General features: G+C 47.6%; 1 protein-coding gene across 2 annotated transcripts in view; it reads right to left on the bottom strand.

The window, feature by feature from the left end:
• The window catches only part of DOCK1 (dedicator of cytokinesis 1), a 546606-nt gene that overhangs the window by 493693 nt on the left and 24995 nt on the right, over window positions 1-27918 (bottom strand). The window lies entirely within an intron of this gene.

Here is a 27918-nt window from a genome sequence, read left to right as displayed (position 1 = left end):
CATCTGCATTGTTTTAGACCCCTTATTTTGTAATTTGCTACAGCAACAAAAGGAAAGCCATACAAGGAGACACACGGAAAACGATTTAAAGGTGGTCTTTTGTGCGTGATTCATTCACTGCTGAGCAGGGCCCCCAAGTGCAAGCATCTGAAACGGATGAGTCTGAGGGCTGAGGGTCCCCAATACCTAGGTGATACAAAAATTAGAACAATGCAGTGAATTTTTTCGTAAATAAACCCAAAGGTATTCAATGTAAAAGACTATGCCCTACTCTGATCACCTGACCTTTCAAATCTGCCCCTCTTTTGGAAGAGGCGGGTAACAGCCGAGACGAGAAAGACCAGAGGCATCTTCTCCTTTACAAAGGACACTGATGATGGATGGCACCTGGGTTTTCAAATGTCTTTACACGACACGAGCACAGAGACGGCGGCCTTCCTGACATCTGTCTTCTTTATCTCTCTGGTCTGTTAAGAGGCGGGAACACCCCCACAAGAGAACAGGGTCATCACGCCTCCATTCACAGCTTCGGAGAGAGCGGCCATCACCTCCCTCTGGCTGGTGGGCGTACGCTAAATTGATTCCCCCTCCTCAAAGACATTTACCTTTTTTAATAGCCTGACTTGAGACGGGTGTCGCTGGGTATAAATGGACCTTCACGTGAATTTCTCAATCCTGGACCGCAGAGCCCAGCGTAGCAGCTTAACTTGTTATTTGTGTGAAAAGTGAAATGGGAAACGGAGGTGGAGATGGACCCAACTCGAAGCTCCTTTCTCAGGACACCGTTTGTTTTCTTTTGGGAAAGGGGAGGGATTTTGGGGGTTTTTTTTGTTTTTTTCTCTCAAAAGAGGCAGCAGTAGCCCAGAGTGAGGAAGCGCATGGGTCTTTTCTTCCAAAATAAAAAATGAGCACCATGGTCCATGCTCCACACAGCTTATATGCATCAGAGATGTTGAAAAGCCAAAGTCATCTCTGCTCAGTCTCCTGATCGACCTAAAAAAAGGCTGCCTGGGAACAGAAGGAAAGAACTGTGATTCATAAATCAGAGAGGAGGGCTTCTATTCACATCAAGACTTTTAATAACACTGATGGTGATGATACGGCAGATGAAGGTGGTGATGACGGTGATGGTGGTGACGATGATGAAGCTGACGGTGACGGTGATGAGGGTGATGATGATGGTAATGACAGGGAGGATATTCTCTGGGCTGGCCAGTGGGCTAAGAGCTTCCCTGAGCCACCTGGGAAGCCCAAGTCACATGTTCAGCTAATTCAACCCTCCCAACAGTCCTAGAAGATGGAGCTAGAATTTTCCCCATTTCCCTCATCAGGGTTTATAGCAGCTCAGAATCGGCCCATACATGAGCAGCCAGAGGCCCACCTGGATGAGGGGCCAGAAATGCCAAACCCCTGCAGGGTCTCTTCCTCAACCCTACCCCTCTCTGAGCCTCATGCTGCCCTCCTGATGGCTCCCTGAAAATTCCAACATCCAGCCTGCATCAATGACAGGCAAACATGTCCAGGCATTCCTCAAGTCCACCAGAGTCTAAAACATCAGGCTAGTGGATTTCACATTTCTTAAACAGAATAACCCAAGCTGGGGTAATTCCAGAAATGCAAGACTGGTTTAACATCCAAAAACCAATCAATTAATTCACCACATTAACAACAGTAAATAGTAAAGAATCACATGATCACCTCATTTGGCACCGAAAAAGAATTCAGTGAAATTTAAATCCTATTCAGGGAAAAACAACAACAAAAGAACTATTTGACTATTCTGACATTTGTTATTATGGTTCATTCACTCAGTCATGTCTGACTCTGGGAGACTCCATGGACTGCAGCACGCCAGGATTCCATCCTTCCTTATCTCCCGGAATTTGCTCAAAATCATGTCTATTGAGTCAGTGATGCCATCCAACCATCTCATCCTCTATCACCCCCTTCTCTTCCTGCCTTCCATCTTTCCCAGCATCAGGGTCTTTTCCAGTGAGTCAGCTCTTTGCATCAGGTAGCTCCAGGTATTGGAGCTTTAGGTTCAGCATCAGTCCTTCCAATGAATATTCAGGGTTGATTTCCTTTAGGATTGACTGGTTTGATCTCGCTGTCCAAGGAACTCTCAAGAGTCTTCTCCACCACCACAACTGAAAAGCATCAATTCTTTGGCACTCAGCTTTCCTTATGGTCCAACTCTCACATCCATACATGACTGGAATGTATATATACATACATACATGAAAAACCATAGCTTTGACTAGGTAGACCTTTGTCAGCAAAGTGATGCCTCTGCTTTTTAATATGGTGTCTAGGTTTGTCAGAGCTTTCCTTCCAAGGAGTAAGCGTCTTTTAATCTCATGGCTGCAGTCACCATCCACAGTGATTTTGGAGCCCAAGAAAATAAAATCTGCCACTGCTTCCACTTTCCCCCCATCTATTTGTGATGAAGTGATAGGACCGGATGCCATGATCTTAGTTAGAGTGGAAAAAAAAAAATACTACAGTCCATCCACCCATTTAACAGAAGAAAACACAGAGCTGTCCAGAGGAGTCATGACTTGCTCAAGGAGGCACAGTGATGGACAGCAGCCCTGAGACCCTGGGGTGTCCCCTCCACCCCATTCTTCCTGACCCAAGCCTTCAACATCTCTCACTGAGATGAAAAATAACATTTCAGCAGGTTTCCTATATAAAATCTTTTCTTCTCTCCATCACCAAAGTTACCTTCCTTAAATCTTACTCTAAAACACTACACGATTTATCTTGGCTTCCTGAATCATGGCTAATCCTCCAGCAGAGCATCCAAAGCCCAGTGGGACATGACTTCAGTCCATCTTTCCAATCCCCTTCTCCCCTACTCACCCTCCTCCAGCTCCACCTCCTCCCACCCCAGGCCTGCTCCTCCCACTGGGAATGCCACGTCCCGCTCTGCCTCTGAAGACCTAACTTGTCTACAAGCGCCGCCCTTGCTGGATTCTGACTGTTCCCCCTGAACCACACACACACACACAAAGAAAGGTACATGTACACCTGAATTAATTGCTTGCTTCCCAACTGCTCTATAAACTCTGTGACAGCCCACACGTTTGGAGGGTTACTTATCTATCTATCTGTCTTCTCCTCCAGATCAAACTCCTTGGGGACGTAAACATTTGCTCATCATTGGATTTCCCACAGTAGCTAACACCATGCCTTGGAGGCACTCAATAAAAACTCACTGAATTTAACCAGACCACAAAGTATTCTTTCTTGTGAGGTTTGCAACAAGAGAGAAAGCAAACACTGTATCATGTGTTCCTCTTCAAAATGATCTTGACCTCTACAGACAGATCCAGGAGCCCGAGACGGATTCAGTCAATAAGAAAGAGAGACACAATATTAGCTTTCTGGGCTCTGCTTTGGGTCTCTTCCATCTAATGAGATAATCAACCATCAGTGCTCGGGTTCAAAGCCACCTTAATGCACCAAAGACATGGGCTTGACCACACATCACTTTTCAAAATCTGCTCAGCTCTGAGCTTCTCTCTCTCTTTCACACACTGTCCCCTTGAAACATGACTTCAGCATTTCAAGGAGCAATTTAAAAGTTAATTAATTCTTTCAGAAAGTCAATTTGTGAAAATTAATTGCTCTGTTTGTGATCTCATTCCCTTTGTCCTGCCATCAGTGGTTAAAAAAAAAAAATTTCAACAGCATGCATCTTTTCGGTTCTCAGGGCTGGGGAAAATTCAGACCATGTCCTTAAGGGTCCGGGGCCCAGGTCCTGGCTGTGGCCCCTGCAGAGCTTCCTTCTAAAAGGCTGGCTGCCTGCTGTCCTTTGGTTTCATAGCTCATCACATGGTCATCTAGTCCCTGCCAACCACAGCCATACTGTGTTTCCCAGACTCTGTCCAGCTCCTGCTGTGGTCCAGCAGTCGGCCGGGGCTGATGCTGCAGAGATGGGCAGAACACGATGTTGCCCCAGGAAGTCCATGCAGCCTGGTCTCTAAGGAACATGCTGGACCCATTCAGGAAGAGCAGTGCAGAAAGAATCAAATCATTTATGTACATCCTCTGAACTTGACTCTGGGCAGAGAACAGCTCCCCACCCCCACCCTATATCAGAGCTGGGGGCTGGGTTGCCTAAATTTTACTGTCACAAAAGAGACTGGCACCCACTCAGTTGCCAGTTTCTATGACCCAGAGCCCGGTCCTTCCACTTCTCTGATTTGGGGGCAGACGACTCAGGCCGGGTTAGAGCCTCCTAGAGCCCTGATCCATGATGACTCAGAGCAGTGTCTTCAGCATCGACTTTACTTGTGCCCAGCACCTAACTACTTGGCACACAGCAGAAACTCTAAAGTGGATGGGAGGAGCAGAGGGGAACCCAGACAGAAAAAAGGAAAGGAGGAAGGACGAATATTAGAGCCTGTTCCGAAGGATGCTGCTACAACTGTTGTCTCTTTAAAGATATAAAATAAAATAAAATACTTAGGAACAAACTTCACAGAGAAGGCAACACGCTTGCACACTGAAAACTACAGAACGTGCTGAAAGAAATTAAAAGACGTAAATACACGGAAAGTCATCTCACGTTCATGGACTGGAAAACTTCATATTGTTAAGATAGCAGCTCAACCCAAAGAGACCTACAGATTCAGTGCAATTCTCATTAAAATTGCAGTGACATTTTTGCAGAAATAGAAAAATCCATCCCATAGGAGCCCTAATAGTCAAGACAATATTTAAAAAGCATACAGTTGGAAGCTTCACACTTCCTGATTTCAACACTTACTATAAAGCTCTGGTAATCAAAACAGTGTGGTCACAGACATATAGACTAATGCAATATTAACAGAGAGCCCATAAATAAACTCTCATATATATGGTTGAATTGTTTCGATGGGAATGTCTAAATCATTCAAGGGAGAAGACTATCTTTTCAACAAAGATGTTGGGAAAACTGGGTACCTGCATGCAAAAAGAGGAGGAAACAATCATAAAAAGTAACTAAAAGTGGATAGAAAACATAAACATGAAAGCTAAAACTACAAAGCTCCTAGAAGAAAACACAGGAGCAAAACTTTATGGCACTGGATCAGGCAAATATTTCTTGGATATGACACCAAGAGCACTGGCAACAACAATGACAGAAAAACAGATGTAGCCTTCATCAGAATTAAAACCGTCTGTGCACCCAAAGGAAACTATGGAAAGACTGAAAAGGCAACCCACAGAAGGGGAGAAAAGTATTTACAAATCCTGTATCTGATAAGGAATTGATAACCAAAATATATAAGGAATTCCTATAATTCAATAATAAAAAGCAAACAATAGAGTCTAAAAGTGGTCAAAGTACTCGAATAAACATTTCTCTGAAGGTACGCAAAGGGCCAATAAGCACATGAAAAGATGCTCAGCATCGCCAGTCAAATCAAAACCCACAATGAGCTATCACTTCACATGCACCAGGATGGCTATTTTTTTTTAACAGAAAATAAAAAGTGTTGGTAAAGACATGGAAAAATTATAATATTGCTTGTGGGAATGTAAAATGGCTCAGCCACTGTGTAAAACAGTTTAATGGTTCTTTAAAACGTTAAACTTAGATTTACCATGTGATCCAACAATTACACCTCTGGGTATAAATCAAAAAAAAAACTGAAAGCAGAGCCTTGAACAGATATGTGTGCAGCCATTATTCACAGTAGCTAAAATGTGGAAGCAACCGAAGACTCCGGCAACAGAAGAATGGATAAGCAAAATGTGGCCTATGCATACAGTGGAATATCATGCAGCCTTAAAAAAGGAGAGGCATGCTGACATGATACCTTGAAGACATTATTCTAAGGGAAGTAAGCCAGACACAAAAGATCAGATATGCTATAATTCTTCTCCCGTGATGTCCCTAGAATGGCTAAAATTCACAGAGACAGAAAGAAGAATGATGGTCGCCAAGAACCGAGGGGGAGGGGAAAGGAAGTGAGTGTTTGATGGGTGGAAGGGTTTCAGCTGGGGAAGATGAATGCCTTCTGGAGATGGGCAGGGTGATGCCTACACAACCTGTGACCGTGCTTAATGCCACGCACTGTACAACTAAAGATGGTAAACTTATGTCTGTTTTACCATAATAATAAAAAAAAATGAGGTGAATAGAAACAAAGACTGATCAAGTGAATGAGGACCCAGCACCTCTCATTTCTGTGAGCTATGAAGCAAACTCCCCGTGGGTGTAGCAGCTTCCCTGACCTGGTTCAAAAACACAAGGTTCAAACCAGAAAGAGAAATAAAGGAAAACGAGGGGTGATGAGCTCAAGGTTCAGAAATACTTCCAACTGCATTTGTGAGTGTGGGTCTGATAGAACCCATGTTTCTAAAACAGATACCACTTTCAAAGTCATGAACTTACTTCTTTGGGGTTTGTATCTTTCTTTTATAGGAATGGATCCTGTTTCCCTGCCAATAAAGTTCCCTGCAGCAAGACTTCATGCAATGTTTGAATATCAGAGTCAAGGAACTCATCTAAATAATTAAAGTGGTGGGCAGGGGCCTAGTGAGATAAAGGGAATTGTCTTTGGTTGTTCATTATTTCTTTCTGCCTTTTGGATGGAAACAGGTATGCAGGATGGTCAAGATAAGATTGTGAAAAGAAATGCATAAAGGAGTCTTCTATCACATTCTCACTGAAGTGATAGACACAATTCAAAGATATTTTAATATCTTTCTTTAGAATAAAGTATCCTTGTATGCCTTATCCACAACTAGGCGGCCACTATCTCATTTCCATCTCATTCAGAGGGCAGCAGTGGCCCAAACATGCCGGCTGTCTTAGGAAATATGCTGGGTTGTGCATGGGTCTGGCTTTATTGCTCCTCTGTGACAGGAAAAATTAGTCCACTTTTCGACACTTTTGTCTTTCATAAAGTCAGTGCCAGGAGAGAAAACCACTGACTTCATTATGGATAGTCTTTGCAAATCCACCCACAAATCAGAAGAGACTGAGCTGACCTGAAAATTATCTGTTTCTGCATTCAATTTTGCTCGGCGAGAAAGAGATGCAGAGAAGAGATATGGGGAGAGATCTAATCTCTTTAATCATCCTGCTTCAGGCAGAAAAGTGATTGCAATTTGGGGAAATACATGCCAGTGAAACAACCTGGCGCCTACCCCCTCCCCAAGCCCCACCCAGCCACGGACACTTTACAGTGACCTCGCCCCAGAGGACTGGGCAAACCCCAGCATGGCCAGTCCCCTGAGGTTCCCCACAGATGGCACTCCCCCGCCACGTGGGACGTGCACCCAGGGCACGGGATACCCAGAGGCAGCGGGTTCAGTGAGAACCCTCCTGAGGAAGACTGGTCACTGGGAACCCTCTAAGGCTCACCATCTCTGCTACGGGCCTGGTCAGGACTCACAACTCCCCGTCAGCGGTCAGACTGGTTCCACCTAAAGTAGGCTCTAAAAACACCCACAGGCCTGAGGACTTGAGGCAGAAATGAGCCAGCGCCCCACCACTGAGGACACCTCTGAAGGAAAGAAGAGAGGTGAGAGAATTGGGCTTGAGCCTATTTGTGATTCTCAACAGTAAGACCTCTTTGTCACAAGCCCCAGTTCCTCTTACTGGGCTTAAACTTTGACCTGTTCTATAGAATGGGGTCATGCTTTCTACTCTCTTCTTTTCAAATCAGCCAATCTGATATTAATCGTGATGAATAAAGGGAAAGACAATGGGAACACTGCAGAATGATGCTAATTTGTTTTTCTTCATGGCAAAAAACAAATATACATGTATATATATAGCTGTTGCTTAGTCGATAAGTCATGTCCAACTCTTTACAACTCCATGGATTGCAGCATACTAGGCTCCTCTGTCCTCTACTATCTACCAGAGTTTGTTCAAACTCATGTCCACTGAGTCTGTGATGCTATCTAACCATCTCATCCTCTGCCGCCTGCTTCTCCTGCGTTCAATCTTTCCCAGCATCAGGGTCTTTTCCAATGAGTCACCTCTTCGCATGAGGTGGCCAAAGTCTTGAAGCTTCAGCTTCAGCATCAGCCCTTCCAATGACTATTCAGGGTCAATTTCCTTCAGGATTTACTCTATATAGGGTAGGGTAGTCCCCACCCCACTCCAGCACTATGTCCCAAAGCCTAATTCTGTCTGGAATGCTCTTTATTCCCCTTCTTCACCTCGAGCCTTGCTCCTCCAGGTCATCTAACACCTGTAAGGAACACTCCCCATCACTTCCCACCCAATGAAGGGGTAAGCGACCCTCACTGGAGCACAACAGCGCCCCCTGCCCACACTGATGAAGTGTCGTCAGAAAACTGCCCATCTGCTACCCACTGGACGACATGCTCCTCATGAAACAGGTACCCAATCAATGGTACCCAATAAATGCCCATCACGTGGGGCCTGCAGAAGGGCCCCTCCGGCTCCCAGTCCAAGAGCAGCTCTTCTACAAGACCCTGCGGTAGTTCATCTTTTACCTCTCCACTCCCAGACTCCTGCCACACACGCCCAGCATCTTTCCATCCTCATCCTTGCTTCACAATGCCTCGCATCGTGTGACGCCAGTGTGGACTGGATGAATCGTGTAACAAATCAATACAGATTTTCAAGACAGCAAAACTATTACTTGAATCCTAAATCTGTTGGGAACCACTGCAGTTTTATTTGCATCTGTTTCCCACTAGAAAACTCAAGACCAGAGCAGGGTCTTAAATAGCAGAGACAAACTCTAATATCTCAGTTCTGACAGCATCACCAGGGAGGCGCGTCCCGGACAGCTGACCGTAGGCCCAGAATAAGCACAGTTTCACTTGGACAAACGGCGCTGGTGAGCCCGCCCAGGGCACCTGCACACACTCAGTCCTGTTAGCAAACCACCCACCTGGACGGGTTCTGAGGGGCGGCAAGACTGTGCAGGTCTCGCCTGGCTCTGGGTGTGGAGAGGATGCAGCCCAGGAGACCCAGCCCATCACCGGCCCACCTTTCCAGGACCCTCGTCGAGAAGAAGAGGCTTGAGCAGAATGTGTCCGAGCCCTGCCTCAAAGGAGGGAGCCCAGGGTCCTGAGATGGCCAGACCCAGGCCACCAGCCTGTCATGTCTGTTTTCTCGGGCACGTGGGAGAGTCTGATCCAAAGGCCTTCCTCCCGCCAAAGTCATCAAGCGTGAGAGCAAAGTCCCCCAAGGACCCAAGACAAATGTTTCCTTAGTTAATCACTTGATAAATCCGCCTTCCACGGACAGTGTGCAGACAGGGAGCGGGCAGCCTGATCACGGAGCGGGTGCCTGCAGCTGGGCTACCCTTCCCAAAGCAGACCCCAGGAAGCGATCGCAGATCTCATGTGACCGGGACACGCGGGCAGGAATGCAGATCCAAGACGAGGCAGTAAACAGACCCGCGCAAGCTGGGAGGGTCTCCCCTGCCCGCCTATTCACTGCTCCAAGTGCTTCGCTCTGGCCGGCCAGGAGCTGCCTTTAGGCCCAGACAGTAACAACCTCCATCCCTCCCACCAGGCTGCTAAGCCCAGGCCTGGTTGGACCCTCTCTCTTGTGACCATGATTGTGAGTTCACAGAACACCCTGCAAGGATGAAGCAGTGTGTCCTCCCAGTAGAACCAGCTACACACGTCTCAGGTCCCAATGCAAATAAAAGTGTGAAATCTCTTATTCAAAAATGATTAAAAATTTCAAGACAATTAGAATGGCTAGCATTTTTTTTTTTTTTTCTGGCCTCATCTCGTAGCATGTGGAATCTTAGTCTCCTGACCAGGCATCGAACCTGTGCCCCCTGCAGTAGAAGCTCAGATTATTAACCACTGAACCACCAGGGAAGTCCTGGCTATCAGCTTTTTTAAGAAGGTAAGTGTTGGTGAGGATGTGGAGAAACTGGACCCCCTGAGCACTGCCGTTGGGAATGTAAAATGGGGCAGCTGCCATGGAAAGGTTTCGTGGTTCCTCAAAAAATCAAATATATGATTAATATCTGATCCTGATGCTGGGAAACATTGGAGGGAGGAGAAGGGGACAACAGAGGATGAGATGGTTTGATGGCATCACCGGCTCGATGGACATGAGTTTGAGTAAACTCCAGGTATTGGTGATGGACAGGGAGGCCTGGCATGCTACAGTCCATGGGGTCACAAAGAGTCAGACACGACTGAGGTATTGAACTGAACTGAATATCTGACCCAGCAATTCCATTTCTGAGTATATATCCAAAAGAACTGAAACAAGGACTTAAACAGGTGTTTGTATAGCTGTGTTCACAGCAGTGTTATCCACAATAGACAAAAGAGGTCGAAGCAACTCAACTGTCCATCAATAGTCAGTCACAAAAGGACAGATATTCTATGATCCCATTTATATACCGTACCAGAACAGACACACTCAGAGAGAGAGCAGAATGCTGGTTTCCAGGGGCTGGGGGTGGAGGCGAGCCACGGCTTCATGGATACAAAATTTCAATTTGGGAAGACCTAGAAGGTTCTGGAGATGGACGGAGGTGATGGTTGCACAACAGTGTGAATGGACCTAAGGCCACTAAACTGGACACCCAGAGATGGCTAAGATCATCAATTTAGTGGCATGCATCTTTTATCATAATTTAAAAAATAAGTAAGTAAAAGTGAAGTGCAGGGTACATGTCTCAGGACGGTGAGTCTGGCTCCAGCTCCCAAGCAGGGTTCCCTTTCCAGGACGAGGCTGCCCCATTTTGCAAGGGCAGTGCTTCTCCAGGGGAGCGCCTGCGAGCCTGACTGCAGTGTTATATTTTAATAGTCATTTCAATTGACTATAAAAATACAGCCTCACATAATAAAATTGCTTTTGCACCGTGGTAGAAATACTTAGCAAGAGATGAGAAATACTTAGCAAGAGGCTATAAAAACCTATTTGCTTGCTTATAGAGCTGCTGCTGAACAGGACAAAAGCAGAAGGGGATAAAGGCAGCGGCTCCATCCCAGAACATGCACACAGCAGCGCGTCCACCACCAGGCTCAACACACAGGATCCGCTCAGTGGTTTTCTTTAAAACCCTGAACCGAAAATTGACCACCTCTCCATTGTTTGTTTCATTTTTAACTTTTATAGCTCCGTCACATTTGACATCAGCAAACACTCATTTCCCTGCAATTCCCCGTCGTTGCCTCTCACTCACCACAGCAGGCTCTAGATAACACCGCAGCTGACCACTGGAGCCACAACACCCACCTCCACCAAAATAGTTCCTCCACCACAGCAGTTTCCTAGGAGAAATCCCAACCACACATGAGGTGCAGGCTACTCAGAGTTCCCATGAGGCCTTTGCCCCAAAGGCATCCAGTGAGAAGGATGGGGGCTCACCAGCACCACCATGAACCATCGTCATCACCAACAATTCCAACATCAACAGCCCATCACCACCAGCACCACCAGGCCCACCATCAACCACCATCACCAACAATGTCAACATCAACACAGGGGAGGTTCTACCATTCCCATGTCACAGGTAAAGAAACTGAGGCACAGATGTGCGAAACTGCCTGCTCGAAGGCACAGATGTGTTGGACTGGCCAAAACGTTCATTTAAGTTTTCCGTAACATCTTATGGAAAGACCCAAATGAACTTCTTGGTCAACCCAACAGAAGCACAGGAACAGGGCACTTTGGAGTCAGGCATCAGACCCTGGCACATGTGTTGTTACAAAACATCCGGGCGACGTTCTAACCGTGTGCCACCCCCGCTCCCCCCGGGCAGCTGGACACTGCTCTTCCTCCCTGGTCACCCTCCGCCTGCTGCTCCCTGAATAGCTCTCATAAAACCAGACAGAAAGATGTCAAAACAAAAGTCACACAAAATAACATCCAATATCACACAAGGACTGTCATAAGCAAACCTTGTCACCAAGTCCTTTTTAGGTGAAATATTCCCTAGTAATACGTTTTCCCTCCAGATCCTTCCCACATCCGTCAAGCTGCTACACTCTCCTGTCTACCATGGATTTATAGTTATTACACAAAAAGGACACTGGATACCCCACACTCTCATCTCACAGAGAGATCTATCCGTGTCCCAGCTCTGCCCTGCTCCTTTGGAACAAAACAGGGGCGCACTGATGGCCTGGGAAGAGAGGGGGTTTGCAAGAACAGAGCCCATCACGTGAGCATTCCTCACCCGCCTACACATTCAGGACCGTCATGGGCGGTTGGGTAGGTTGCTGACTGCAGAAAGGCTCAGGGCATCGACAGGCATTTGTGGGAGGCAGGCCTGGGTGAGGGTCAGGGTTCTGGTGAGCACATCAGCTGGGCCTGCCTTCTCACCAGCTCCAGCCACGCCTTGGTCGCTCTGAGGACCAGGCGAGGTGACACAAGCCACGCTGGCACACAGCCTCCACCTTGGGAGGGCGGAGAGGGGCAAACGTCCCTTGTGAGAGAGCGGAGAGAAAAATCAAAGGACCAGAAGAGCTAATATACTTGCAGGGGCAGAAAGTTTGGGGCTAATCATAGCTGAATAGCTGGACTCAAGAATCACGGGTTTCTTAAGAGGTTGAGACCCTGGGGAATCTTAGTGGCTCAGCTGATAAAGAATCTGCTTGTCAATGCAGGAGATGATAGAGACACGAGTTTGATCCCTGTTGGGAAGATGCCCTGGAGAAGGACATGGCAACCCACTCCAGTGTTCTTGCCTGGAGAATCCCATGGACAGAGGAGCCTGGAGGGCTACAGTCTATGAGGTCACAAAGAGACAGATATGACTGACACACACAAGACTCCAGAGAGATTCAGCCTCTATCAGGCCCCTGGACCTGGGATCTTCCTGCTGCGTCTCGGGCACTGGAGGACCTCTCCCATGCTCCAGCATGCCATCCCTGATCCTGCAGCAAGGAGCAAAGGTTTAACATGTATATATAGTTTATATATATATATAGTTTTTAGTTTTTAGTATCATTGCAGGAGACATAAGAGACACGGGTTTGATCCCTGGGTCAGGAGGATCCCATGGAGGAGGGCATGGCAACCCACTCCTGTATTCTTGCCTGGAGAATCTCATAGACAGAGGAGCCTGGTGGGCTACAGTCCATAGGGTGGCGAAGAGTCGGACATGACAGAAATGACTAAGCATGCTAAATCAATGGGCTTCCCAACGTAGCAACTTTCACAGTCTCACACATACTTAACCTATACGAGATACGTAATGCTTTTTTTTTTTTTTTTTTTTAGTTTTTAAGCTAGGGAAGGTTGGCAATCCTTTCATCTTTAATAAGGAGCAGTGCTACCCTAGATAAATAGACTTAGATTTCTCATCTTTTTTTAAGAGTTTTAATTACTCTAAAGAAGGGAGCACAACCGCGGCAAACTGTTTTCCACCCAAATCTGGAGTCAGTGCTGGACGCTTTCATTTCTTCCCCTCTTCCAGTATTCTGAAACTCTTAGAGTCGATGCTTGCAACATCTCTTTGGACCTTTGTACTTTTCAACAGACAGCATCACCACTAAGAAACAATGGAGGACAGGATTGCAAATGAATGTCATGTCTAATGTTCCACTGTCAGCTCTTCTGCACTTGTCACTCTTTTAAACCTAACTTTGCACAGGAAAACCCATGCAAAAACTGTTATGTTGTTCAAAATTTGCAAGTAAAAATACCTCTGTGTGTAGGGACCTGACTCTGCCTCACCTTCCCCAGAAGCACGGTGTGCAAGAATAAAGGGTCTTCCTGTGGGCAGGTGGCCCCCACCCTGCAGCCTGGCGGGATGTGCAGCGGGCAGAGGTGCAGTGTCAGGGAGGGGAGGTCACGGAGCCCTGCCCCTCGAGGTACCCCCTCCCTGGCCGAGCAGGCGGGGGCTGCCAGCACTCAGGATGTGGGCACCCCTCCCAAAGGCTGTCTCCTGCATGGGGGGTCACCTTGCCAGAAAATGCCTATGAGGTTCCACTTAGGCTGACCCCCAGCCAGCGACAGGCTGATGCCAGAACACGGAAGGCCAGGCCTGTGCCTCAGTGGGGGATCCGATCCTGGTGCTTTTCAAGCTTGGAGCTTCTTCCCCTGTCCTGCCCCCCCTGTCCTGCCCGTGGCCCTTCAGGCCTCTCCGGGGAGCCAGCCCCGCCCCCACAGCCAGCTCCTGTCAATCACTTGACCAGAATCCCATCCTCAGGCTCTGCTTCTAAGGTTCCAGCTTAGAAATGCGGGTACTCTTGACAAAGACAGAAGTACAACCTCACCAAGGAAATTCGAAGTTCCACAGATTCCCAAAACAAGAGAAAGTTCAAACCATGGGCCAAGAGGAAGTAAGAGAGGGGGAGGGAGAGGAGACGGGGCGTGGGGAGAGAGGACAGCTCGACTTTTAACACAAACACAGAGAGCTTAAGCAACTTGTCTGCGGTCCCACAGCTCAGAAGCGGCCGTGTCAGGGAAGCACAGACCTAACCACCTCTCCCCAGAGCCTCGCAAGAGGGTCCAGACGATCTCCACCAACCCTGTGTGCGAATGTTAAGAGGGCTGATAAAACGCAGCGTAAAACTCTACATGTGTATCGATGACCATCAGCCAAAAGCATCTGAGGCATTTTATTTCCTCATTCCATAGATCAGGAGTCAGCAGCCACAGCCCCAAGGCCGGTCTGGCCTGCTGCCTGTTTGTGCAAAATAAAGTTTTATTATCCATGGTATAATGGGAGAGTTGAGTATTTGCCCCAAAGCACCCAAACCCCTGGTTTGGAGAATTGAGGTGGGAGGACTCCAGGCCCAGGGAGCATCTCACCCTGTCATCCTCCAGCGGCAAGCAGCCTGGGAACACCTCCTTCCTCCCGCCACGCCTTGCAGGTTCCTTCCCGGAACCAGACAGGCAACCTGCTTGGATCCACACACCCGACGACAAGGACAGACCCCACCCGCCCCTCGGGAAGGAAAGCGGAACCCCTCCCCTCGCCCCGAGATGTGAGCACACTCAACGCAGGATATGTTAAACGAGATTTTTCTCCATGATGTAATCTCTGCCTCCAAGGGGCACCTCCCTTTCAATCTCAGTGTCTGTACATTCAGGTCCTTCCTACAAGGACCCCGACTGGGAACCGTGCTTCCTACACAATCATCAAGGTGTGTGCAGGGAGCGTGCAGAGAATGTGTCACCTCAGGGAGGCGACGTCCCTGGGACCCCCCCAAAGGGGAGTCACAAAACTCAAGAGACTGGGACACACAGACCACCGCCGCCCCCACAATCCCACCCACTGCGGGCCACCTGCGTGATCCCCTCCCTGTCGGCGTCAGCTGGACCTCAGGATGGGCTTCCAAGCCAATAAAACACAGCAGGCGTGGATGTCATGACTGTGATGAGGTTACTAAAGGCCTCTGCCTCTCTTTCGGTGTGTACATACGTATCTGTCTCTCTCTCTCACTCACTTTGATAAAACCATCTGCCCCGTTTGAGCGGCCCCACGGAGAGATCCACGTGACAAGGTCTCCAGCTAAGAGCCACTGAGGGACCTGCCAACAGCCACTGCACGCGTGGGAGCGTGGAAGCGGGTCCCCTCCCCACGGCTGAGCCAGGAGGTGCCTGAGCCTGACTCGCAGCAGCCTCGGGAGGGTGCCCGAGCTGGAGGACCTTGCAAAGCCGCATTCCTGACCCACAGAAACTGAGATAACAAGCAGTGTGTTAGGCCACCAGGTTTTGATGTGATTCGTCACGCAGTGGCCGGTAACTGACACACAGGAACCTGGGCAGAGCCAGCTCGGCCCCTCTGCTTTCAGCAGCCGGCCGCCCCCAAGCGCCCCAGGCAGGCACACTCCTCTGCAGTCGTGTCCTCAGCTCTCCTGCCCACTCAGGCTCCGGCCACCATGCCGCTGGAGCGCGCTCCTCAAGCCCACAGACATCCCGACCAGAGAGCCTCCATCCGCTCTTCTGGATCACTTCCTCCCGGGCCCGCCCTCTGCAGGTCTCCCCTCTTCAGTCCCGACCCCTGATGCTCCTCAGGGTCCAGCGGCCTGAACGGTTTCATCTGCCTCAATCTGCCACCATCTCACCATCCACGTGGTAACGTCCAACACTATCGACGGTACCCAGTGACTCTGCAGCCTACGAGTGGCCCAGGAACGCCTGGCACTCAGCCCTTCCACACGGAGCGGATACCCATCATAGGAGGTGGCGAAGACGTCCTGAGCGTCCACCCCCGAGTCCATGCTTCTCCAGGACCACCCACCCGGACACCAGCTGAACCGCCCACCCTGCCCCTCCCCCCCACAACCGTGCATCCCTTCTCCTCCTCCTATTTCTCAAATGAAGCCCTTCTCCCAACTCCTCCTGCACTGCCCCTGCCCAGGCCACCGTCCAGTCTCACCCGGATGGCCGCCACAGCCTCACCCCCCGCCCTTCAAACCACTGCTTACAGGATCCTCCTAGAACCAAACCTGATGACCTTACTCTCCGGCTTCAAACCGCTTGATAACTACTCACCGATCTGAGGATAAAGTCAGATTCCTCAGTGAGGCTTGCAAAGACCCAGCTTAGCTACTGAACCTCAACTTGGACATCCATCCACCTCCACTCTCCCTCAGAAGCATCCAGGCTGAATGTCAATGGGCCATGCACTCCTGTGCCTCTGGGCCATCAGATATATTTATGCTGCTCCTACCTGCCCACCTTCATCTCATTAATTCATACCTGTTCTTCAAATATCCCACTAAGGTGTCACCTCCTCCAAAAAGCCTTCCCTGATAGCACTTTCTCCCTCTTACCATTCCACCACTCTGTCCTGTAGTTGCCTCCTTACTAGCCATCCTTCCATATCTATCTAGGTCTACACTGTCTCCTCAGGCCCAGCCAACTGACTGACATTTTATTAGCACTTGGTAATTATTTGCTGAATATAACTTGTTACAGAAAAACAAACCAAGGCATGCAGGACAGAGGTCATCTGGCCAGATGTCACCCAGTGGCAGACCTGTGATTTGACCCCAGGCAGTCTGGCTACAGAGTCTGTGTTCCCAACCACAGAAATATTAGTCCTTTAAAGAAAGTGAAACAGTCAGATTCAAAGAAGGTCTTAAACCCTTTGTTTGTTCACTTTTAATGACCATTTCTAGATGAAAAAGAAATCAATATTTTTTAGGATACTAATTAAAATCACAAGTGCTCATGAAAACTGGGAAAAAAAGTCCATAACGAGGCTGTGAAACACATAATCTATTTTCTGAAAAGAAATGCCTTGTAAATAAATACCCAGCCAGAGGAATCATCATAGAAAACTATCCTCTGCTTTCTATTACAAGCTTCCCAAAAGGACAGATCATGGTTATCTTTTAATGAATTTTTGTAATGTTGAGTGTCTTTACAGGAAAAATAAGCAGGATGATATGTCTCTGCTTCATCACAGGTCCCAGGTTCCCAGAGACGGTGGATCCCTGGAGGCCAGCTCATTCCATTAAAGCCAACTTCCTGCAAATCAGAAATAAGGAGCAGATTCATCCATTACTTTCCAATTCCCATGCTTGTAGGTCTTTCAAGATTTATTTCCACTGTAACAGCAGGCACCCCGCACACCGCTTCAACCGGATATGAAAAGTGAGTTTCACTCCCCTGGTAACAAACCAAAAGAGACGCTGGGCTCCCCAATCCTTGTGTCCCTAACCCGGACTCAGTGCATCCGGACAAGAAGCAGACATCCCAGAGTGCCTGCACACAGCCTGCACCCTCCGGACCCTGGGCTCCTCACCACCGGAGCTCAGCACCCACATCCAAAGAGTCCAAACAAAGCAGGTTCAAAGACACGCACGGAACCACCCGCAGAATCTTCACATGGGATGTTGAACTCTTAGCATCCCACCTACAGAGGTGTTGAGAAAGTAGAGTTAAGTTTTCCAGGAAAGGCAATTATACTCGGACAGGTAAAAACCCACATACTATGACTCTGACTCTGCCAGATTTTTTGTGTGTCTTGCTGTTGTTGGGTTGATTGGTTTTCTTTTCTGTTTGTGTTTTAAAGGAGGACTAGAGTCCATTATACTGGACTTCCCTGCTGACTCGGTGGTAAAGAACCCGCCTGCCAGTGCAGGAGACACAGGAGACTCGGGTTTGATCCCTGGGTCAGGAAGACCCGCCTGGAAAAGGAAATGGCAACCCACTCCAGTACTCTTGCCTGGGAAATCCCACGGACAGAGGAGCCTGGTGGGCTGCAGCCCGTGGGGTCACAAAAGAGTTGGACACAACTGAGCAACTAAATAACGACGACAGCAGAGTCCACACAAGCACCATAAACTGAAAAATGTGATCAGGACTTAGGTACCTGCAAACCTGAGACATCTGTGTGCAGGTCAGGAAGCAACAGTTAGAATTAGACATGGAACCACAGACTGGTTCCAAATCGGGAAAGGAGTACGTCAAGGCTGCATGTTGTCACCCTGCTTTTTTAACTTATATGCAGAGTACATCATGAGAACTTCTGGGCTGGATGAAGCACAAGCTGGAATCAAGATTGCCGGGAGAAATATCAGTAACTTCAGATATGCAGATGACACCACCCTTATGACAGAAAGTGAAGAGGAACTGAAGAGCCTCTTGATGAAAGTGAAAGAGAAGAGTGAAAAAGGTGGCTTAAAACTCAACATTCAGAAAACTAAGATCATGGCATCCGGTCCCAACACTTCATGACAAATAGATGGGGAAACAGTGGAAACAGTGACAGAGTTTATTTTGGGGGGCTCCATGGTGACTGCAGCCACGAAATTAAAAGACACTTGCTCCTTGGAAGAAAAACTATGACAAACCTAGACAGCATATTAAAAAGCAGAGACATTACTTTACCAACAAAGGTCTGTCTAGTCAAAGCTATGGTTTTTCCAGTAGTCAGGTATGGATGTGAGAGTTGGACCACAAAGAAAGCTGAGCGCCGAAGAATTGATGCTTTTGAACTGTGGTGTTGGAGAAGACTCTTGAGAGTCCTTTGGACTGCAAGGAGATCCAGCTAGTCCATCCTAAAGGAAATGAGTCCTGAATATTCACTGGAAGGACTGATACTGAAGCTGAAACTGCAATACTTTGACCACCTGATGTGAAGAACTGACTCACTGGTAAAGACCCTGATGCTGAGAAAGATTGAAGGCAGGAGGAGAAGGGGAAGACAGAGGATGAGATGGTTGGTTGGCATCACCAACTCAATTGACATGAGTTTGAATAAACTCCAGGAGTTGGTGATGGACAGGGAGGCCTGGCATGCTGCAGTCCATGGCTCACAAAGAGTCAGACACGACTGAGTGACTGAACTGAACTGAACTGAACTTGCAATCTATCTACAAAATGCAATCTCTTTTGTTTGTTTCTGTTCAGGGCTTCATTATACAGTGCAGCATGCATTCATAACCTCAGAACACACACCATCAAGCTTTCTCTTACTCTCTGTCCACTAGATACCAATAAAAACGTGAAGCTCCAGTTCGGGAAGGTTAAACTGCTGAAACGCCTTCTGGTCGGATCTCAGGGCAGATGAACCATCAGACAATATTAGAAGACTATCTTTCCAAAGACCTGGCAGATTACTCTGGACCAGCAGGTCCTTGAAATATTGTGATAGAAAAATGTAAATGTACAGCTGATAATTACTTTGGTGGCTTATCCATCTGTTTGCTTTCTCATATATATGGTTTCATGATTACATTTAATCACCCTCAAAAGAATTATCTTGGTAAGTTCACAGAGCAACATAATAGAGTCACTATAATTCAATATACACTTTTGATTTCCCTGATAAGATAAAGAGTCAGCAATTACTGTTTGTTATCACAACTCCAGTTCTTGTCAATATGATTCAAATTTTACTTGATACACTAATTACATAAACCCTGGCCAACTACAGAAGTCCGCTCTGTGAATTATTTGCAGTGAAGAGCTTGTTTACTGAAACAGGTACTTTGAAAAATTACATTGAATATAAAATGCCCCAGATTCCCTCTGTTATCTAATTTGGAAAATCACCCTGGTTTGAAAGAAAACGCAGAATGGTGGCACGGATCTCCTCCTCCTCAGGCTGGTTTCTTCCAAACCATTTTCAATCAACTCCCAACAAATTAACCTAAATTAACGAAGCAAAGCAAGCCCCTGAGTCCTCAAACGCCCCGTGGCCTGCCACCATTCCTAAAACCATGCTTAATTCACTGGATCAATTTCTTGTCAGTTACTGAAGCAACCAAAAATGTCCAAATCAGAGGTAAAAATATCACAGATGGGAGGGCTTTCCAAGGTTAGACAGGCGTTTGCATGCATGCTCAGCTGTGTCCAACTCTGAGTGACCCCAGGGGCTGTAGCCCCCCAGGCTCCTCTGTCCATGGAACTTCCCAGGCAAGAATGCTGGAGTGGGTTGCAGTTTCCTCCTCCAGAGGATCTTGCCTCTCCTGCATTGTCAGGTGGATTCTTGACCACTGTGCCACCTGCAAAGGCATTTGGGAGGAAGCAAAAACTTCCCACTTGCCTCTCTTTCTGGCCTCTCCTCCAAATCTGTCTTCCCCTGGACTCCCTGCCACTCGAGCCCTGACCCAGGGTGAGGGCCAGCCACCAGCTCATGGTCATGCCAGCCTCCGGCATGACCCCCAGAGGACAAAGGAACCACACTACGGCCACCAAAAGAAGGACCCAAATACAGAAAGGCCTCCTATGTGACTTGTAGGATTATCCGTACAATACCAAAGCACCCAGGAAGAATGCCAGCAGCCACACAGACCCAGGTCTCTGAACTCGTCCATCAGAGAACACGGATCTGTAACCAAGGGGAGGCTCTTACTGAATCAAGCCATTGCCAGTCATGGAAAGGGGATATGTGTATCCTTAGGGCTGATTCACGTTGCTGTAGGCAGAGACAAACACAACACTGTAAAGCAATTATCCTCCAATTAAAAACAAATACATAAAAATAAGATACATTTTTAAAAGATCAATATCTTTTTTCGAAAAATTAATTATCTGTATTTCTAAATTTTTTATTGATTTTTTACTTTGGCTGCACTGGGTCCTTGTTGCAATGTGCAGGCTTTCTCTAGCTGCAACATGTGGGATCTTAAGTTTTCCAACCAGGCATCAAACCCACTTTCCATGAAATTGCAAGGCAGGTTCCTAACCACTGGACCACCAGGGAAGTCTCAAGATAAACACACTTAAATTAAAAAAAGCAAAAATATTGACACCCCTTATATTTTCAGCCAAGAAATAAATCAAAAGTAAACAGGTACGTGCAAGGATAGAAAAATCTATTCAAAAATGCATAAGGACTCCCAAAATAAACCTGAATCTGAACAAAGGCTGCAAGACTCACACTTCCTGGTTTCAAAATTTACTGCAAAGCTATAGCCAACAAAATGGTGTGGTACCAGCATAAGGAGTCACTTCTAAGCCAATGGGATAGAATAGCAGGCCCACCAATAAACCCTCACATACACCCTCACAACAACGTGAGGTTCAGCTGTTGTTCAGTCGGTAAGTCACGTCCGACTCTCTGTGACCCCAAGGACTGCAGCACGCCAACCTTCCCTGTCCATCACCATCTCCTGGAGCTTGCTCAAACTCCTGTCCACTGAGTCAATGATGCCATCCAACCGTCTCATCCTCTATCACTCCCTTCTCCTCCCGCCTTCAATCTTGCCCAGCATCAGGGTCTTTTCAAATGAGTCAGTTCTTTGCATCAGGTGGCCAGAGTACTGGAGCTTCAGTATCAGTCCTTCCAATGAACACCCAGGACTGATCTCCTTTAGGATGGACGGGTTGGATCTCCTTGCAGTCCAAGGGGCTCTCAAGAGTTTTCTCCAACATGACAGTTCAAAAGCATCAATTCTTCGCTCAGTCATCTTGAAGGTCCAACTCTCACATCTGTACATGACTACTGGAAAAATTATATGGGCCTTTGTCAGCAAAGTGATGTCTCTACATTTTACTACGCTGTCTAGGTTTGTCATAGCTTTTCTTCCAAGGAGTAAGTATCACATGTATGGACAAAATGATTTCCAGCAACAGAGCCAAAACCAGTCAGTGGAGAAAGGACAGTCTTTTCAACAGTGGTGCCAGGAAGACTGATATCCACACGCCAAGGAATGAGGTTGGACCTTTACCTAACACAGTACGCGGAAATCAACTCAAAAGGGATCAAAACTCCATTTCTTCAGGTAAAATAAATATACCATATTTTTAAAAAAAGAAAAAAAGCTAACAGGTACAATAGGAAAATTTGTGGGAATCCACTTCTCCTGACAGGTTCAATCATTTCTCTTTGATGTTACACTACCATTTTCTGTTCTTTTTAAGTGGGAATTCTGCCCTTTGGGGAAAAGATCTTGAATACAACCTGAAGCCTTAGCAACACTGAAACCAGAGGTCAGGAAATGGTAGCTCCCGCCCAAATCAGCTCTGTCTCCAGTTTGTTTATGGCCATGAGCTCAAGAATGGTTTTCACATTTTTAAATAGCTGGGGGAAAAGAAATCAAAATAAAACTATGTCATGACACAGTTCTCCAAAGAAGACATACAGATGGCCAATAGGCACATGAAAAGATGTTCAGCATTGCCAATTATTAGAGAAATGCAAATCAAAACTACAGTGAGGTATCACCTCACACCAGTCAGAGTGGCCATCATCAAGAAGTGTACAAATAACAAATGCTGGAGAGGGTGTGGAGAAGAGGGAACTCCCCTTCCTCTTATACTGTTGGAGGGAATTTAAATTGGTGCAGCCAGTATGGAAAACTATATGGCAGTTCCTCAAAAAACTAAAAACAGAGTTACCACTGATCCAGCAATCCCGCTCCTAGACATATACCCAGACAAAGTTCAAGAAGATACATGGGGGGTTTCCCTGGTGGTCCAGTGGCTAAGAATTTGCCTCAGTACAGGGAACACAGGTTTGATCCCTGGTCAGGAAACTAAAATCCCACATGCCAGGGAGCAATTAGAACCCTCGGGCAGCAACTCCTGAGCCCAAGAGTGCAGAGCCCATGGACCACAGCTAGAGTCCACACACCACAGTGAAAGATCCCGCACGCTGCAGCAAAGACTCAGCGCAGCCAAACAAACAAAGACACACGTTTCTAAAAGACACACGCACGCCTACGCTCACTGCAGCATTACTCACAACAGCCAAGACAGGTAAACATCCCAAATGTCCATCAACAGATGAACGCACAAAGACGTGGGGCATATATGCAATGGAATACTGCTCTGCCACAAAGAAGAATGAAATCATGCCATTCAGAGCACCATGGATGGACCTAGAGATGGCCATACCAAGTGAAGTCAGTCAGAGAAAGACAAATATCACGTGATATCACTTATATGTGAAATCTTTAAAAACGATACACATGAACTTACATACAAAACAGAAACAGACTCACAGTCATAGAAAATAAACTTAGGATTACCAAAGGGGAAAAAGTGCAGGGGGCAGGAAATAAACTAGAAATTTGCGATTAACATCTACATACTACTACTACTATATGCATAAAATAGATAAACAAGGTCCTACTGTATAGCACAGGGAACTACTATATTCAGTATCTTATAACAAACCACAATGGAAAAGAATATGAAAAAGAATACTATATATATGTGTATATACATATATACACATAACTGAATCAGTTTGCTATACACCAGAAACTAACACAACATTGTAAATCAACTATATTTCAATTTTTTAAAAAAAATTTTAAAGGAATATGTCATGACATGCAAAATTCATACAGAATTCAAGTTCCAGTGTCCACAAATAAAGTTTTACTGGATAAAAACCATAAACTCAGTCAACAGAAACCAGCGAAATGTGTTAATATCACAACTCCTCTTTAAACATCATGGCATTCTTGATAGAAAATTCTAGATGAAAATCGGCAACATCTCAACAAAGGGTTTTTATGGAGCCACGTAAGAGTGCACAGCTTGAAAGAAAAGTTTCCTACATTTCACGATCCTTATCATCATTCCCTGCCTGTAAGGGCTCCACCAAGTAGACAAGACAAAAATAAAAACTAAAACCCCATAAATTACAAATAGGCTTGGCTAGCCGTGACACTGAGCCACATCCAAAGTCAACTCAGAGCAGGTGGGAAAACAGATAAAGTCGACACCCATCCGTTAGGCAGGAATAAAACCCTAGAAAGCGGAGTCGTGGATTTAAAGCCCAGTCTTGCTACAGTGTGTTTCTCCACATCACATAACAGTGATTTTTTTAAGATAAAGTTAAAACTCATCTTCAGGTATTTGCAGAATTTATCAGGCTTGGATCCTACAGTGTTATGGTTAAGAAAAAGTGAACCGGTGATCTACGGCTTCCTGTAGAAAGTGGGGGTCTGCCACGGAGACACTGGGACGGTGTGGCTGGTGGGTGACGCTGTGCGTGTCACACTCAAGGTCACGACTAAGATCCTCATTCATCACACAAAGGCACCCCTCTGGTTTCCAGCATCAACGGTGGAAGGGCGAATAAATGACGAGGCACATGCCCTGCTATTTGGCTGTGAGTTTGGGGGCAACGAAAATCTGAGCGTGGGGAGCTCCCTGGAGGCCGGGCGGTTAGGATTCCAGGATTTCACTGCCATGGCCTGGTTCAATCCCCGCGCAGAGAACTGAGACCGCACAGGTGTGCAGCATGGCCAAAAGAAAAAAAAACAAAAAATTAACTGCATCGTATTTAGACGAAAAGATCATGGATCATGGTGCATGTAAAATCTGAGCTTATATGTAATTAATGCCACCGAAACGGTAAATAGTGAAAGTGAAAGTCGCTCAGTCGTGTCCGACTGTTTGTGACCCTGTGGACTATACAGTCCATGGAATTCTTCAGGCCAGAATACTGGAGTAGGTAACCTTTCCCTTCTCCAGGGGATCTTCCCAACCCAGGGATCACACCAAGGTCTCCTGCATTGCAGGCGGATTCTTTACCAGCTGAGCCACCACTGAAACATTTAACTTAAAAGAGGCAGGAAGCAACACTGCTCCCAGGTGGGGGTGGCCTGGGCCCTCCCCCTTCCCTGCCCCTGTGACAGGGCAACAATGTTTAAAGAAGGCAAACACCATTAGCCCTGTGGCTCAGCGCTCCTTACAGGAAAGGCCTCGTCCAGGACCATCACGTCAGCCGTGAGATGCTCCAAGTGCCAGCGTCTGTCACATCACAGGACCAGCGTGGACCGCCTTTATCACCTACATGTGTTTCCCCCCAGGTAAAGTCACATTTCCACCTCAACACATCTGCCAGAGCTACAGGTCTCAACACCTGCTCTCCAAGAATCCAACCCAACTGTGGGAAGTGGACACCATCGGAGCAGTGCCTGGCACGTGGGCAGCCCCTTGGAGGTCAGCCCATCCATCAGAGGCCCCAACCTGGGCAGTCTACTGCTCTGCGTCCATCCTCCCTGCTCTTCACCAACCACCAAAGGCCTGTAGGCCCCCTCCATGTCTATCCAGGGTGACCCCTTGGAAACGGTCTAAAGGACAAACGTCAGATACTCAGGAGGAGAAAGGAGGCATCCCTGGCCCATCAGCGATGACATCACGCATCGACCTGGGTGTAACCTCCCTCCAGGGTACCAGCGGTTAAGAAAGCTCCCCAGGACCACCAGTTGAAACTGAACTGAGTCTCAGGAGGAGGGACTCAGAGATCGTCTATCAATTCCCCGAGCCTTCCTGAGGCACCAAGGTGTGCATACCCCACTGGCAGTTTGCAGTCCTCCACGGGACAGTCCGCCCCTTATTCCCACTCGACCCTTCAATGTGCATCACCACATCCTGCATTTCCTGGAGCCACCAGACCAGGCCCCATCCGCTGTTCCAGGACTGACTTCCACCCTCCACGTGTCCCCGCATCTTCCCTCCTCCAAGCTTCCAGCTGTGCTTGTCCCGGGCAGCCATGAATTCTGCTTTTCTAGCGATCCTGTCACCCCCGCCGGTTGAGACGCTTGAACAGTAACCTCCAGGTCTCCGCGGGAAGCTGGTGTAAAGGCCTCGCTCCGCTCTGGTTCAGCTTGTCTGCTGATTGGTGGCCCCGACCCTGACTCCTCCTGGCAGAGCTTCGTCTGGTGTCCTGAGGCCTGGGGACCGAGATGATCAAAGACCCCTCTGAACATGGATGCTATCGTTCAGCTTTGACTCTCTGCAGCTTTCTAGGATCCAAGGGGCAGGAGTTCCAGAGAACTACCTTCTACCCATCACTACTCTAGAATCATCACTCCAGCCCCTAAGAATATGCTTATATGTTCACTCCATCTTAACAGAAGACTCTATTTTTTTTTTTTTTGGCTGCACCACACAGCACATGGGAATTTAGTCCCCTGTCCAGGGATCGACCACCAGGAAAATCCCCCTGAATGCCTTTTTAACAGCTGAATATTTCCTATTACCGTCCTAATACCTTTCCAGAAAGTCGCAGAGTCCACACCAGGCACCACTCCAAGTGCTCCCCACCCTCCTCTCCCTGAACCCCGCTCCAGGAGGAAGGCAGGGTCCAGGTGCTCCCGCCTTGTTGCACCCTTCACGGGTGACGACGCTGCAGCTCCGGCAGATGCGAGCTGTGTCCTAAGCCAGCCTGGATGCAGGCGTCCTGCACGGTACCCCGCTGCCTCCAGACAGCTTCTGTGACGAACCAGAGAAACCTCGGAAAGCTGACCATGCCACTCAACACGCGAGGCCCCCGGAGACAGAAGACGCCCCCTCCAGCACATCACAGGTCAGGGGCTTGTCCTTCCAGTGCCTTCCTTGTCTCTCCAAGTCGAAGCCATGAGAGGCTTCTCGTGAAAACACACAGATGCCCTTCCCACCAGGGTCACCTGGGAATAGACCGCCCAGACCTTATTTTTGAGGAGCCCCAGTCCTCAGAAAGGGACTGGACTCTTCGGAGACTTTATCAGTTCCTGTCTGTCACCTCTGGGAAGCTGGTGAAACCGGATCTTTCCTAGAACCCTGGTGGGCTTCTCCTGCCGGTCTGATCTTTGAGATAAAAGGGGACAATCTCCCCACCTCCCCAGACTGTTTGAAGCTCCCTGGTCTCACTTTATCTTCAGTGAGATCCAAACAGTGTCCCCTCCACTGGCTCCCCAAACTTGGAGGAGCAGTAACTGTCAGCCCAGCAAGTCAAGAGTTAAGGAACTCAGCTTTAGCGGATGGAAGCTTCCAGCAGGTACCCAGAGAGATAATCTCTAGGTAACCTCCAGGTCTCCACAGGATCTCACCTGTCCCCACTCTGCCCTCTAAGCCTGTCCCATAACAACATCAGGGAAGCACAACAGGGGCGTGTCTTCCCAGGGTGTCAGCATACACCCAGGTTTGTGATCTGTGGTCTTCTATACCTAACTTTCCAGTAACCTTCTGGAAATGGGGTTTCTACTAACCTGGAGTCAATGGACATGAGTTTGAGCAAACTACTGGAGATGGTGAAGGACAGGGAAGCCTGGTGTGCTGCAGCCCACGGGGTCGAAAAAAGTCAGACACGACTGAGCGACTGAACTGAACTGAATAACCTGGAAATAGATCTAATCAAGACCTAATCTGTTCAATCAGTTTATTGCGAAATAGTCATAATTAGTAGCAGTGCTGGGTTAAATTTTTTCCCTCCCTCCCAAAAGTTATATTCAAATATCTAATCCCCAGTCCCTGTGAAAATGACCTGCTTTGGAAATCGGATCTTTGTAAATGTAACTAAACTGGGAAGGGGTCATATTGAATTTGCAGTTGTTAATGTTCAGTCACTCGGTCGTGTCTGACACTTTGCGACCCCATGGACAGCAGCATGCCAGGCTTCCCTGTTTTTCACCATCTCCAGTAGTTTACTCAAACTCATGTCCATCGAGTCAGTGATGCCGTCCAACCATCTCATCCTCTGTCGTCCCCTTCTCCTCCCGCCTTCAATCTTTCCCAGCATCAGGGTCTTTTCCAATGAGTCAGTTCTTCACATCAGGTGGTCAAAGTATTGCAGTTTCAGCTTCAGCATCAGTCCTTCCAGT

The sequence above is a fragment of the Cervus elaphus genome, chromosome 15 (genome assembly GCF_910594005.1).
Source record: "Cervus elaphus chromosome 15, mCerEla1.1, whole genome shotgun sequence".
NCBI classification, from domain to species: domain Eukaryota; kingdom Metazoa; phylum Chordata; class Mammalia; order Artiodactyla; family Cervidae; genus Cervus; species Cervus elaphus.
The sequence above is the reverse complement of the archived record's forward strand: the minus strand, read 5'-3'. Positions and strand labels throughout refer to the sequence as shown.